The sequence below is a fragment of the Papio anubis genome, chromosome Y (assembly GCF_008728515.1).
Source record: "Papio anubis isolate 15944 chromosome Y, Panubis1.0, whole genome shotgun sequence".
Lineage (NCBI taxonomy): Eukaryota > Metazoa > Chordata > Mammalia > Primates > Cercopithecidae > Papio > Papio anubis.
The window spans coordinates 1,391,431-1,404,028 of record NC_044997.1 but is presented as its reverse complement, the minus strand read 5'-3'; positions in this window follow the sequence as shown (position 1 = coordinate 1,404,028).

Genomic DNA, 12,598 nt, shown 5'->3' with positions numbered 1-12,598 from the left:
CTCACATTTCCACAGGCTGTACAGGAAGCATTGTGCCAGCATCTATTTGGACTCTGGTGAGGCCTCAGAGAGTTTTTACTCACGATGAAGCAAGCATGAGTAGGTATGTCACATGGTGAGAGAGGCAGCAAGAGAGCTGAGGGGAGTAAGAAAAGTCCTGGACTTTTAAACAACCAGATCTCACATGAACTGAATGAGAACTCAGTCACCAAGGAGATTTTCTAAACTATTCATGAGAAGACTGATTCCATGATTACCTCACACCAGGAGCTAGCTTCAACATGGGAATCACATTTCAACATGAGATTTAAAGAAGACAAACATTTACACCATATCAATATCAAAATTTAAGGATGTAGCAGAAGCAGTTCTAAAATGGAAGTTGATAGCCAAAAAATGTTACATCAAGAAGAAAACAGATCCCAAATTAAAACTTAACACTATACCTCAAGGAACCAGAAAAAGAAGAAACAAACAGTTCGAAAGAGGAATAAAGGAACTAATAAAGATAAGAGCAGATATGAATAAAATAGAGAGAAAAGACAGAAAAAATTTAAGAAAAGGTTTTTGAAAAGCTAGAGAAAATTCACAAATCCTTAGGAAAACTAAAAAAGAGAGAATATCAGTAAGATCAGAATTATAATTGATGCCTTTGAACTTGAAAAAGAACAATAAATCCCTCAGTTAGAAGAAAGGAAATAATAAAGTGCAGACACAAATAAAATAGAAAAATATAGAAAAAAAAAACTAAGGTTTTTGAAAAGTCAGACAAATTCACAAACCCTTAGATAAACTGAAAAAGAGAAAACCTTCTGCATTTTCACAGCTTAGCTCTCACTTACAAGTGAGAATATAAAATATTTGGTTTTCCATTCCTGAGTTACTTCACTTAGAGTAATGGCATCCAACTCCATCTAAGTTGCTGCAAATGCCATTATTTTATTCCATTTTATGGCTGAGTAGTATCGGTATACATATACCACACTTTCTTTATCTACTCATTGTCTGATGGGCATTTAGGCTGGTTTCATATTTTTGAAATTGCAAATTGTGCTGTTATAAACATGTATGTGCAAGTATCTTTTTCATATAATGACTTCTTTTCCTCTGGATATTCAGTAATGGGATTGCTGGATCAAGTTGTAGTTCTACTTTTACTTCTTTAAGGAATTTTCATGCTGTTTTTCATAATTATTGCACTAGTTTACATTCCCACCAACAGCGTAAAAGTGTTCGCTTTTCACCACATTCATGCCAACATCTATTATTTTTTATTTTTAAATTATGGCCATTCTTGTAGGAGTAAGGGGTTATCTCATTGTGTTTCTAATTTTCATTTCCCTGATAATTAATTATGCTGAGCATTTTCTCAAAAGTTTATGGCAAGTGGGACCTACGCTATCAGGATGCAAATGCATCAGAATGATATAATGAACTTGGAAAAAGGGTCAGGGATAAAAGACTTCATATTTGGCACTGTACACCACTTGGTTAATGAGTGCACCATAATCTCAGAAGTCACCGTGAAATAACTTACCCATGTACCCAAACACTACCTGTTCCCACAGAACTACTGAAATTTTTCTTTTTTTAAAAAGGACAAAAAGGTCCTCTGGGGAAAAAATGAAATTTTTTGGATTATGTAAAACAAAGCCTAATTATATGCTTTTTGCAAGCAACATATTTTATTACAAAGACAAATAACACACTTTGTTAAAGAAATATTTTGTAATCTTAAAGTTTCCCTCAAGACTTTCTCTGAATTTCATGGATGCTATTCTAGTTTTCATCAATAAAATGCTTTAATAGAAAAAAAGAGAGAAAGCCAACAAAATCAGAAATTAAAAAGGAAACATTACAATTGGTACCTCAGAAATACAAAATGTAATAAGAGACTATTGTAAACTTTTGCATGCCAAAAAATTGAGCAACCTAGAAGAAACAAATTCCTAGAAACATACAACCTAACAAGGTGAAATCACAAAGAAATCAGAAACCTGAAAAAACTGAATTAGTAATGTAAGTGTCCCAACAAAGAAAAGCCCAATAACAGATGGCCTAACTGCTGAACTGTCCCAAACATTCAAAGAACTAATACCAATCTTTCTTGAACTCTTTCCAAAAAATAGAAGAGAAGGGAACCCTTCCAAACTCTGAAGACAGTGTTATCCTGATATCAAATCCTGATGTTAAGAGGAAAAAAACAAACTACAGGCCAATATCTGTTATAAACTCAAAATGGATTGAAGACTTAAATGTTAAGTCCTCATATACTAACTGCTAGTATAAAAGAAGAAAAGCTCCATGACATTTACGTGGGCAGTGATTTTTTCAGTAATGTTCCCAAAAGCATACTCAGCATAGTAACAGTTAACAGTGAGATGAGGTTACCCACAGATTGTGAGAAAATATTTGCCAATCACATTAGATAAAGTATTATTACCAAAAAATATATGAAGAACTCAAATGACTCAATAACTAAAAAAGAAAAAAACTATTAAAAAGTGGACAAAGGATCTGCATGGACATTTCTCCAAGGAAGACATACAAATGCAAACTTAAATGTCAATAAGATATTACCTAACACTTGTTAGAGTGGACTTTATAAAAAAAAAAAAAAGATAACAAGTTTTGCAAGGATGTGGATAAAAGGGGATCTTCGGACACTGGTAGTTGGAATGTAAGTTAGTATACACATCAGGGAAAATAGAATGGGGGCTCCTCAAAACATAAAAATTTGGACTACCATATGATTCAACATTTCCAATGTTGGGTATATATCCAAAGAAAAGTAAATCAGTAAATCAAAGAGACAGCTTCAATCCCCTACTCATTTCAGCATTATTCACAATAGCTAAGATATGGAATCAACCTGTGCTCATAAACAGATGAGTGTGTAAAGAAAATGTGGTATACAAACACAAGGGAGTACCATACAGGCTTTAAAAAGAAGGAAACTCTGTTATTTGCTATAATATATATGAACTTGGATGAATTCACATTATGTTAGATGGAATAAGTCAGGCATACAAAGGCCAATACTGTGTTACAACATTTATATGTGGAATGTCAAATGGTCAGTCAAATAGAAACAGGGGTATAATGATAATTGCCAGAGGCTGGGTGAAGTGATGAGGAACTTGGGGAGAGTTTGCTCAAACAACCCAAACTTTCAGTTAGACAGGAAGAATAAATTCAAGAAATCTATTATACATTATGGTCACTATAGTTATGTTATAACACATATAACAAGATATTGTACACTTGAAATTTGCTAAGGAGTAGATTTTAAGTGTTCTCACTATAAAAAAGCATGTGAGATAATATATATGTTAAACAGCTTGATTTAGTAATTCCATAATGTCTAAATATGCAGAACATTATAGTGTACACCCTAAATACATAGTCCCTCAAGATCTTCAAGTGAATGTCTGGACACTCATATAAATACTATGTTGTTTTTTTTTTTTTATCTAGTGACAGAGATGGCAGCAGCAGACTACTGGATATGTAGAGTATACAGTGGAGACTCATGAGAAAAAGATATGGCTTGCATCATTTGGTGAGACACTGCAGAATTTCATCATACTACACAAAATGTCCTAATTTAAAATTCATATGTTTTCTTCTGGACTTTCCTATTTTCAGACTGCGGTTTACTGTGGGTAATTGAAACAACAGAAAATGAAACTGGTGTACAATGGGAAACTATATAACATCTGTCAATGAAAGAAAACAAGTGTTGGTGAGGATGTAGAAAAACTGCACCGTCATACATTGCTAGTGAGAATGTAAAATGGTGTAGCCACTGTGGAATATAGTCTGGCATATCCTCAAATGATTACACATAAAGTTCTTATGCAACACCTAGTAAGTTTATTTGTAGGTGTATGCCCAAAAGAAGTGAGAACATACATTTGCACAAAAACTTGTATATAAATGTTCATGGCAGCATTATCTATAAAAGCCAAAAGAAGGAAACAACACAAAGGTCTATCAAAAGAAGAATGGATAAACTGCTGTGTGTGTGTGTGTGTGTGTGTGTATGGAATATTATTCATCCAATAAAAGAAATAAAGCATTGACAAATGTTAAAACATGGATAACCCTTGAAATAATTACACTAAGTAAAAAGATAGCTCAAAAGACCACATATTTGTTGATTCAATTTGTATGACAGTTACAATCAGTGCAAATGTAAACAGCAACAGTATTTTAGTGGTTGTCTACGTCTGGGGATTTTGATAAATGTGGAGCGACTGCTAATAGGTTTGGTATTTCTTTTTAAAGTGACTAAATGTTTCAAAGTATGAAAGTGGATCATACAAATTGGGTTCCTCTTTTCACATACAACTAAAGCAGAGTCAAGAAGTCAAAACAAAAAAGTACTTATGCCACAAAACTTTTTCTAAGAATGCTATTCCCTGCAAGCCAAACTGCTAAAACTACATACTGTTTCATCTATAACCAGTCTAATCTAATGACTAGCAGGAGTTTGACAGCTCCCCAAAGCCTTACTGGTGGCAAATAACTTTCTTGAGCAATATGTAACATTTCTCTTTTTAATAAAACCTATAACCTGTAACACTACCACAGACACCCAAAATCAATGCCAACGTATCCTACTCAACCAATAACATATGTATGTCTTTAGAAATAAATTCGTCCCTACAAAAGCCATTTCAAAAAATGGAAACAAGCAACTGTAACCTTGGTCTTGTACTTCAGGCATATTTATGACCACCTAGTCTGCATGTATCTTGTCAATGCCAATTCTTTCCACCCAAATAAAGCATTTTAAATTCACATATTTATCTCTATATTTTATCAGACTTTGAAATATTTTATTTCAGAAGAAGAGTCAAAGCTTATAAACCTCAGAAAAAAAAATCACTTTGAAAACTGGCCTGATTTTTCAAAGTTCAAATTACTTTGAAACTGTGGCATGAGGTAGTCACATTCGGGCTCTTTGTGTCATCTGCTTCTGCAGGTTTTCTCTTTTCCCTTTAGTCAGTCTCTTTTGGGCTAAGCTCATGATTTTACTTCAGTTCCATCTTATTTGTGATTTATTTAGGGAGGCAGCTTTCTCCTGCTTGACTGTACTGGTTTGGAGATGTCTTATTTGAGAGGATTCTTCTGCAGACCCCAGCTATGGAGTCTAGATAAAAGGGTATTTTTCCCTTCAAATTGAGATCTCAGTGAAAGGGATCTTTCCTTTCTCCTTCGTTTGGAGGAGGCAACTTCTTATTATTCCTGTTAAGTGCATACTTTATTTTTCACCTGCACTTGCATTTATTTGCCATTTGGGATTTAGTGCTAGCATGTAACTGGCTTTTGCATGTATGACATTAAACCAGAGCACCAACAAAATGGGCTCTTAAAGTTCAAAGATATGTGAAAATATTTTCTGGGACTCCAGCTGGTAACATGTTCAAACATTATAGGAATCAACAAACAGTCTCTCTTTTTTTTTTTTTTTAAGACAGAGTCTCACTCTGTCACCCAGGTTGGGGTGCAGTGGCACATCTGTGCTCACTGCAAGCTCTGTCTCTTAGGTTCATGTCATTCTCCTGCCTCAGCCTCCCACGTAGCTGGAACTACAGGTGCCCACTACCATGCCCAGCTAATTTTTTTTTTATTTTAGTAGAGACAGGGTTTCACCATGTTAGCCAGGATGGTCTTGATCTCCTGATCTTGTGATCTGCCCATCTTGGCCTTCCAAAGTGCTAGGATTACAGGCGTGAGCCACTACATCGGCCTACTCTCTGTTGTTCTTAAAACCAAACTAGAGGGAATTAGGTGGGCTGATTAGATGCAGGTAGTGTGCTTCCTCCATTGAGGAAAACAAGAATAGTAAGTAGATGTAAATACTTACATTTTGAATAGATTGTCTAGAAGAGAATACCAGGATTCACAAGAGAGGTATTGGGAAGCCCCAGAAGTAGTGAGAGGATTCAAGGCAGCTTGACTAACTGGAGACTACCTAAGGCTCCTGGATGGGAAGAATAAGAGACAAACTTCTAGGCTCCACACTCTGAAACAGGCTTTTGTCATTTTGGCTACAGGAAAAACCCCTGAACCACTAGGGACTTGGGCCTGAAATAAGAAGGTGCCTAAAGACTGCACGGAAATCTTACTCCAGAAAGGAAACCAACATGGATCTGACAGTCATCTGAGCTTAGAGCAGCTTCAGCTGGGTACTATTTTGAGAGCCCAGATACTGGAATCTACAGACATAGCTTCTGCTGCTACACTGCTGCCAAGAGGGAGAGGGAAATCTGAACACTCCCATGTACCCCTGGGTACCTACCATGACGTGGGTGCTGTTAAGACTAAGATGAAGCATGTCACCATCCCCACAGTTTCTTGCCCACACTGCTTGTCTTGGAGGTCTCCCACCTACTCTGGTCCCAGGCCCAAAGCACCATTTTGAGAGATTAATGCTGGTCTATGCTCTGCCTTCAGCCTGACTGTAGGCTTAAATGATTTCCACTGCTGCATGGTCAAGGAGAAACTGGGAAACCACATTCCCCTAGGCTTATCTAGAACAGCACTCCTTGTCCTACAGTGAGTTGCTATAAGACTGACATGCAATAAGACTGCATTCCCTGCAGCTCCTTGCCCATGCTATTCACCTTATAGGAGCTTCACCCTCTCTGGTTACAGTGCCACAGTTGGTGACATTGTGAAAGTTTAATGATGGGCTGTGCCCCACCCTTGGGCCAAGTTTGAGGTGATGTAGGTATAGCCATCACCCAGCCAAAGGAGAGACAGGAGACCTCTCCTAAGGACCATTAGAACAATACCCATCACTCTTTACAGGCAGCCATGGAAAAGGGGACTAGTCAGCCCAACCGATCACAGCTACCAACAATACCAACATGGACCATTTGGGTCACTCCATCACTGCTACCGCCATTATCAAAACCATACCAACAGAGCAGAGGCATGAGAAATGGCCAACACAACCTACTCTACTACTCTACTACTATTGCTAACTCCTAAGCAAGTCAACAAAGACTCAGCCCTCTAAGACCTGCATGACTGGAGACAGTGTAACCTGCTTGGGGGCCTATAAACAGGCACACCAGACCACTGCTGTCACCAGTAGGACCCAAAGACTGACACAGCCACCCTCAAAGTCTCAAGCAAAACTTCACCACACCCCAAATTAATAACTGTACCATAAGCCACCAAGGAAACTACAGATACCACTGACCTTGTGGATTACCCAAAAAGTCATGCAAGTGTTAGACTACCACAGACACCCAAAATCAATGCCAAAGTATCCTACTCAACCAATAACATATGTATGTCTTTAGAAATAAATTCTTCCCTACAAAAGCCATTTCAAAACACAGAAACAAGCAACTGCTAAATCAGATGTGCAGATATCAACAGAAAGACACAGGAAACATTAAAAATCAGAGTAGTACGACACCACCAAAGGTCCACAGCAATTGTCCAGCATCAGATCTCAATCAGAAATAATTTATCAAAATGCCAGATAAAGATTTCAAAATATTGATTTTAAGGAAGCTCAATGAGAGGTAAGATAAATCCAAAAAACAAAAAGAGAAATCAGAAAATTGATTGAGATATAAATGCAAAATTTGCCAAGGAAATGAATATCTTTTTTACAAAATTTGGAAATAGAAATTCATTAAAAGAAATATAAAATATTCAAACACTATAACAAAAGATTAAACCAAGCAGAACAAATAATCTCAGAAATTGGAGACAGATCTTTTGAAATAATCCAGTTAGAAAATAATAAAGATAAAATAAAAAACCCTTTGAGACATCTGGGACTATCAAAAATTACCAAACTTACAAATTACCAGGATTTCCAAAACAAATAGAGATTTTTTTTTAAAAAGCTTAGCAAACCTTTTAAGAAAATAAAGAAGGAAAACTTCCTAACTCTAAAAAGAGAGTTAGAAATCCAGATACAGTAAGTGTAGAAATCCCGAGGAAAACATATTGAAATGGTTTCACCATGTTATATTATGTTCAGAATGTCTAAAGTCAAAGTGAAAGAAATAATTTTCAAATTAGCAAGAGAAAAATGTTTATAATCACCTATAAAGAACACTTTACCCAACTAGCAGATCTTTTGGCAGAAATCTTACAGGCCATAAAAATAAATATAGCATTTTCTTTTAAAGGAAAAAAAAAGTCAGTCCAAATTTTACATCTTGCCAAATAAGCTTCATAAATAAAGAAGAAATAAAGCATTTCTCAGATAAGCAGGCATTGAAGGAATATGCCACCACTATATTGACCCTATAAAAAATGGCAAAAAAAGTTTTTAAACATAGAAATGAAAAATTGTATTCACCATGACAAAAACACATACTAATATAAAACTCACACATCTTATAAAACAATCACACAAATGAGGAAAAGAGGGGAATCAAATGGCAACACCACAGAATTTCATAAAACTGCAAAGGCAAAGATCAAGAAAAAGTAAGAAACAAAGAATTTATAAAGCATTGTGAAAATTACAAGTAAGACAGAAAGTCTTACGTATCAATATTAATCTGGATGTAAATGAACTAAATGCTCCACTGAAAAGATAGATATCAGAGGAAGGTAGAGCAAGATGGCAAAATGAAAAGGTCCACCAATCATCCCCCTTGAGAACAAACCAAGTTAACACCTATCTACAAAGAAAAAATATCTTCCTAAGAATCAAAAATCAAGTGAGCACTCACAGTACCTGGTTTTAAATTCATATTGCTGAAGGAGGCAATGAAGAGACAGAAAAAGCAGTCCTGAAGTATCAACGCCACTTCTCCAGTACAGCCCCCAAGGAAGAGTCTGTGTGGTGCAAAGAGCATCTCTGGTAACTGGCGGTTGGAAAACACTGCTATTGGAGAGCAACGAAGTCAGTGCTGTCCTGTTAGAGCAAAAAGGAAAACCAAACCAAACTTAGTTTATGCCCACCCACAAAGGGAGAATTTAAATGAGCTCTAGCCAGATGGAAATTACCAATCCCAGTGGTAGAAACTTGAGTTTCTGCAAACCTCACTACTGCAGACTACAGCATTACTGTGTCTCCAGATAAACTTGAAAGGCAGTCTAAATTATAAGAACAGAAATACTTTGATGAGTCCTAGTGCTGAATTAGGCCCAAAGACAGTGGACTTGGGGTGCACATGACATACTGAGGCATGAGCTAGACCAGCCAAGAGTGCTGGCATCATCCCTCCCATAACACCAGGTGCACTGCTTGTGGTTCCAAAAGAGACCACTTCCATCTGTTTGAGGACAGAGGAAAAAGTGGGGAGGACTTTGTCTTTCATCTAGGATAGCATACCAGCCATACCAGGATAGGGCACTGGTCACATCATGATAAGGCTCCTGTTCCAGGCCCTAGCTCCCAGATGGCATTTCCGGACACACCCTTGGCCAGAAGAGAATCCACTGCTGTGAAGGAAAGGACTCAGTCCCAGCAGCATTCACTACCTGCTCACTGAAGAGCCTCTGGATCCTGAAAAACCAGCAGTGATACCCAAGTACTACATCAAGAGACTTGGGTGAAGCTCTGAGACTTGCTGGCTTCTGGTGAGATACAGCACATAATCACCTGTGGTGGCTATGGAAGAAATCTCTTTCTGCTTGAGAAAAGCAGAGGACAAAGTAAAGGAGACTTTGTCTTTCACCTTATGTACCAGCATGGCACTGGAGGATAGAGCACCAAGTGGGGTTTGGGTGCTCTCAGTTCCAGGACTTAACTCTTGGATAGCATTTCTGGACCTTCTCTGGGCCAGAAGGGAGCCCATTATCCTGAAGGGTGAACCCCAGGCCAGGCAGCACTCACCACAAGCTGACTTAAGAGACCATGAGTTAAGAGAACATTGGTTGTAGTCCAGTGGTATTCCTCATGGTCTGGAGTGGCAGTGGCCACAAGGCAAGGCCCCTCTGGCTTTGGAAAGAAGAGGGAAGAGGGAAGGACAATCATGTGGTTTGAATACCAGCCCAGCCTAAATACCTAGTCTGTGATGCCCAGTTGACACTTCTAGACTCACTTGGAGCTTAATGGACTTCACCATGCTAAAGGGAAGAACACAGGTTTGATGGGCTTTGCCACCTGCTGAGTGTAGAGCCTCAGGGCCTTGAGCAAACATAGGCAGTAGCCAGAGAGTGGTTATAGCAGGCCTTTGGAGAAACACAGTGCTGTTCTGACTTCACATTTTACCCAGCACAGTCATAGTGATAGTAGCCACAAGGATGTTTGGGTTACTCCAACCCCAGCTTTAAAAGCACAGAAAGACAATAATATATTTGTGAGAAAGAAAGAAAAGGAAGTAAGAGTTTCTGTCTGGTAATCCAAATAATTTTCAGGATCTTTCCCAGGACCATTCAGGCAGCACCTACATAAGTCTGGAAGAACCACAGTGTTACTGGTGCCCTCTAAAGCAGATACAGCTTAGATTACAACACTCAAGTCATATCAAATATCTGAAAAGACTTCCCAAGAATGATGGCCACAAATAAGCCCAGAGAGTGAAGATTATAATAAATACCTAATCCTTCAATGCCTAGACACTTAAGAACATCTAATAGCACCAACACCATCTACAAAACATGACCTCACCAAATGAACTAAATAAGAATCCAGGGACCAGTTCTTGAGAAAAAGATGTATGAGACTCCAATCAAAATATATAGACAGAGCAAATGGATAAAGAAACAAGACCCACTGATCAGTTGCCTACAATAACCTCCTTCACCAGTAAAAACACACATAGATTCAAAATAAAAGAATGGAAAAAGGATATTCCATGCCAATGGAAACCAAAAAAGAGCAAGAGTTGTTGTATCAGACAAAACAGATTTCAACACAAAAACTATAAGAAACAAAGTTACTATTTAATGAGAAAGCGGTCAATTCAGCAAGAGGACATAACAATTTTAAATATATATGCACCTAACACTGCAGCACACAGATAAAGGAATATTATTAGAGCTAGAAAGAGAGATAGACCTCAAAAAAATAACAGGTGGAGACTTCAACAACCCACTTTCAGTACTGGACAGATCTTCCAAATGCAACAAAACATTAGAAAAAACATTCATCGAGGGGAGGTTCCAAGATGGCCAAATAGGAACACCTCCAGTCTACAGCTCCCAGCATGAGTGATGCATAACAGGGGTGATTCCTGCATTTCCAACTGAGATACTGGTTTCATCTCCCTGGGGCTTGTCGGACAGTGGGTGCAGCCCACAGAGCATGAGCTGAAGCACAGTGGGGCATCACCTCACCTGCGAAGTACAAGGGATTGGAGAATTCCCTTTCTTAGCCAAGGGAAGCCACGACTGACAGTACCTGGAAAACTGGGACACACCCGCCCTAATACTGCCTTTTCCAACAGTCTTAGCTGACGGCACACCAGGAGATTATATCATGTGCCTGGCTCAGAGGGTCCCATGCCCACAGAGTCTTGCTCACTGTTAGCACAGCAGTCTGAGATAGAACTGCAAGGTGGCAGCGAGGCTGGGGAAGGGGCGTCTGCCACTGCTGAGGCATAAGTAGGTAAACAAAGTGGCCAGGATGCTTGAACTGGGTGGAGCCCACCTCAGCTCAATGAGGCCTACCTGCCTCTGCAGACTCTCTATCTCTGGGGGCAGGGCATAGCTGAACAAAAGGTAGCAGAAACTTCTGCAGACTTAAATGTCCCTGTCTGACAGCTTTGAAGAGTAGTGGTTCTCCCAGCAGATTTCAGTCTGAGATCTGAAAATGGTCAGACTGCCTCCTCAAGTGGGTCCCTGACCCCCGAGTAGCCTAACTGTGAGGCACCTCCAAGTAGGGGCTGACTGACACCTCATATGGCCAGGTGTCCCTCAGAGATGAAGCTTCCAGAAGAAGGATCAGGCAGCAACATATGCCGTTCTGCAATATTTGCTCTACTGCAGCCTCCACTGCTGATACCCAGGCAAACAGCATCTGGAATGGACTTCCAGGAAACTCCAACAAACCTGCAGCTGAGGGTCCTGACTGTTAGAAGGAAAACTAACAGAAAGGACATCCACACCAAAACCCGATCCGTATGTGACTATCATCAAAGACCAAAGGCAGATAAAACCACAAAGATGGGGAGAAATCAGAGCAGAAAAGCTGAAAATTGTAAATATCAGAGCATCTCTTCTCCAAAGGAATGCAGTTCCTCACCAAGAATGGAACAAAGCTGGATGGAGAATGACTTTGACAAGTTGAGAGAAGGCTTTAGATGATCGGTAATAACAAACTTCTCTGAGCTAAAGGAGGATGTTCAAACCCATCACAAAGAAGCTAAAAACCTTGAAAAGATTAGATGAATGGCTATCTAGAAGAAATTGCATAGAGAATACCTTAAATGACCTGATGAAGCTAAAAAACATGGCACAAGAACTACATGATTCATGCACAAGCTTCAGTAGCCAATTTGATCAAGTGGAAGAAAGGGTATCAGTGACTGAAGATCAAATGAATGAAAAGAAGTGAGAAGTTTAGAGAAAAAAGAGTAAAAAGAAATGAATAAAGCCTCCAAGAAATACGAGACTATGTGAAAAGACCAAATCTATGTCTGATTGGTGTACCTGGAAGTCA